This window comes from Dreissena polymorpha, chromosome 15 (assembly GCF_020536995.1).
Source record: "Dreissena polymorpha isolate Duluth1 chromosome 15, UMN_Dpol_1.0, whole genome shotgun sequence".
Classification (NCBI taxonomy): Eukaryota; Metazoa; Mollusca; class Bivalvia; order Myida; family Dreissenidae; genus Dreissena; species Dreissena polymorpha.
In genome coordinates, this window is record NC_068369.1 from 50,371,646 (window position 1) to 50,375,769 (window position 4,124).

A 4,124-nucleotide genomic window follows, 5' to 3' on the forward strand; every position below is an offset into this window, starting at 1 on the left:
CGTGCTATGCGCTGCCCAAACCTGTTCGGTGATTCAGACTTGGACGACTCTGACGACTACGACAAGTACGACGAATACTTGGGCAGCGACGAGTACCAGCTTCTTTGTCAGGGGATCAAACCCTGGGACCCTGAGGCTGGCGCTGCACTGGCGGTGCTTAATGGTTGGTAGTTACTTGCTCCGTGACAGTTTTGTGATCCATTGTGGACTAGGGATGGGAAACATCGGCTTCAACACAGTTTTGTGGATAATTGTGGACTAGAGCTGTGAATCTTTTACACTGACAGTTCTTTTGTCAAAAGACTAGGATGGGGAGTGACAGTTTTGTGATCATTTGTGGACTAAGGCTGGGAATCTTTGACACTGTGACTGTTATAAGGTCAAAAGAATAGGGCTGGGAATATTTCACACTCACACAAATTTTGTGAAAAACAGGCCAGGGTTTCTGCCACTGTAGCTATTTTGTTGTGATTTACAAACTGCGGCTGGAGATAAGCTGCCTGGTGAATATTTGGTGCTGTAATGTTGTAGAACTATGTTTCAGTATTTAAAAATTAATCTGTTATTTTGTTTAGTTATTGTGCAAGACATAACATTTTGCTGTTCAATAATACTTCTTACATGCATGTTGGGATTATGTTTCAAAATAAATTTTTGCATCAAATTTTGTTCGTTGAAATACAGAAGTAATATCAATGTGAAAATTTGCTCAAATCTCGCTAACAGTTGGTGTGTCTGAGAGAATTTAACAGTTTTTGCCAAAATCCTGAGCTTTGTAACGTTAAGGCTCTCAAACTATTCACAAAAATAATTCAAATCTCCTCTCAGACTGTGAACATTTGTTCTGTTAACAGTATCTATTAGTGAGAGTAATCAAATAAAGGCAACATGTTACAACGTCAATCAAAATTTTGCAGTCACCTGCGGTTTTCAGTGTCAATCAGAGTTAGGGTATGGCATCAACCACGGAAACGAAAGATCAACCAGGGTTTCTGTGTGAACCTGGGGTAATGGGTTGTGTTAACCAGAATAATGATAAGCCATCAACTATGGAAAAGAAATATCAATCAGGGTTATTGGGTGAACCAGGAAAGTGGATCATCTAGGATGAGGGAATGAACCAGGCCTAAAAGGTCAATCAGAGCTAGTGTCAACAAATGGGTCAACCAGGATTATGGTGTTGACCAAGCCCAGGGTTTGTAAGGGTTAGTGGTTTAACCACGGCTAGAATATTGTCTCAGAAAATGGAGTAATTCAGGATTGGGGGTTCAACCGAATTGAGGGGGTCAACCACAGCAAGAAGGGTCAACCATGGCCGAGTCTCATGTTGAACTAGGGAGTTAACCAGGTCTAGGGTTTCAACCAGCATTTGGGGGTCAACTAGGGCTAGGGGATTAATTTAGGACCAGGGAGTGAACTAAATTGAGGGAGTCAACCACAACTATGAGGTATACCAGGACCAGCATAGGGGGGGGGGTCAACAGGTACTCGTGCATCTAGCATGGCTAACTTGTATCTGAAAGTAGGTATACTGAGGTTCAAGGCTACCTAGAACGAGTCCCAGGACTACAAGCTGGGTCAACTACAGCATCCCAGGGATCCATTAGCCATAATAAGGGTTCCCAGGGCAACAAAGGGATCAACCAGTTTCACAAGACAAAGCGAGTCACTTTTCGTTCACAAGCAGCACTATCATGTGGGAACTGTTTTGGTACCCCCTGGGTCCACCAGGATCAAAGTGTAGTATCTTATACTGACAGTACTTGCCAAATTGACCCCTTATGACAAGACATCAGTAGGGTATCAAAGTACATTTGCCAAACTACTGCTGCTTGTTAAATTCAAGGGCCCTACATGATTTGCTGATCAAAAAACTTGCTGGTAAATTTCAATAAGCCTGATGTAATGTATGTTCATTTTTATTTTAACTTTTATATATCAACAAAATACGTTTTTGAATTTATAAATATATGCAATGGGAGAAAAGGGCGAATTTCATAAAAATATGTAAATTGTACATTGCGCAACACTTAGCAGTTTCAATTATTTACATTATTTAAAAGTTAGTGGCATTCAAACAACATGTTGACGCTATTTCTATTTAACAAGTTTTTGCTGAAACACCACTTTTAGATCATCTACATTTAGTCGTTTTTGCGACTCGTCACCAGTTGAGCACTTCCGTTGCTTGCTCCCATGCAACTACATGTCGTTGTTTATTTTGTTTGTTAACGAAATCGAAGCGTGACACTTCGTGCGAAACTTACGTCATTAGAAAATGCATTGTAGGAATGTTTCATTCTATACATAGATGGTGACGTCACTACGTTATTGTCACCTCTATACTTAGACGCATCACGCACCTCCATTTGGAGGCATTTATGACTACGACACAAAGAAGTCCGCGGATGAATGAAGAATTTGCTTTATAAGTAAATATTCATGTTATGATTTAAAAGTTAAGTATTATTTTGTTCAGTCTTACGGTCTTATGTTAGTATCAATTATAATTTTCGTTAGTTTTCAACTATTTCGCTCTTTATTCATTTAAAAAAAAAAGAACTTTCACTTTCGGTTGTATTACAACATGTATCCTTTATTGACGAAAGTTTGCAATGAAATAGCGTTTTCAAAACCGCTTAAAAAGTTTCAGAAGGTGTGTCTGATGCATGTTTTGAAAAGACACAATGTCATAGTTATATTGCCGACTAGTATGGGAACAATTTGATATTTCAAGTGGCTCCATTTGCATTGCAAGAGAAGTTCAAATTGACTTGTTCAGTTTGTTAAATGTTGACACCCTTATTATATATTTTTTTATAAGTGCCTGATAAATTTATTTCTTTAAATAATTGAAATCATTGAAAATTTAGTAAAAGCACGGCATTGATGTTCTATGATGGTTATTTTTAGTGGAATAGTATGTTACAAATTACAATAAAACAATTATAACTATTGTATTAATGAATTTAGATTAGGTGTCATTTTTAAATGGAGTAGTAATTCATTATATGAGATTAGCACATTATATAGTTGAAAAATAAATAACACATTAATGACTTACCATAGTGAAATAAAGTAGCATAGAATATGTTGCAGGTCACAAAATGCAAAACTGAAGTTCAAACTCAGAAGAAGCTTTGCAAATATTTTACACTGACAACACTGTTGATTTTCCAAAAAAAATCCTTCCTATCTTCCTGCCCTAGTTTTTAGGGGAAAATTTTAATATTATTAATATCATTGAGTTAAATTATTAAAATATCAATATGTTTTGATTAAATTAGCTAATTATAGTATTATATTATTAGTAATGAAATACTTTGCGAGGAAAGTCCCATTCTGTTTTAATTAGTCTTAATTACCTACTAGTAAAATTGAAATTATCAGTGACATCCAATAATTGGATTATATGCGTGTGAATGCATATGTTTTTTTGACAGTTACATAGTACCCTATTTAATTGTATAACAACAAATAACTATAGTTCCACAACCCAGCCCAAGTTTACACAAACTGAATTAATTCATCAATTGATCCTATTTAATTATATTAAAAACAACATGTGTAAGATTTTGAGAATATCCCATGTATTCCTCTAGTATTCCTTTAGTACACCCAGGGTTGGCACCAATCGACCGCCCCCGGTTTTAACCGGCGGTTTTTACTGGTTAAAACCGCCCCGGTCAATACTCCCAAATTTGTCATTACTGGTCAATACTGGTCGATTGAACTTTACCCCCAATTTTGATTAATATTCCATGCTTAATTAACAATATTGATAATATAAATTAAACAGACATGTTGCCAATAATGTCTTAAGCTATTAATACCCACTATTTTATACCTGTTCATGCAATTAAGTCAAAGTTGGTCAACTGGAATTTTCTGGTTGATTGTTTTTTTTTTCAATTCTTATGAATCATGAATGCTCAGAAAATTCTGTGCTTGATTCAACACGAACCTGTCAATTACTGTGTATTAGTTGTTCCTCATGCCCCACGTCCCCAGTCTTCTCACAGTCTTCTCACCTATACAGGTTAGGGCATCCAAAACTGATAATAGGGCCTTAAATGGCACCTTCTTGACACAACCCTTACTTGTCATGTATTCTTGCCTGGATT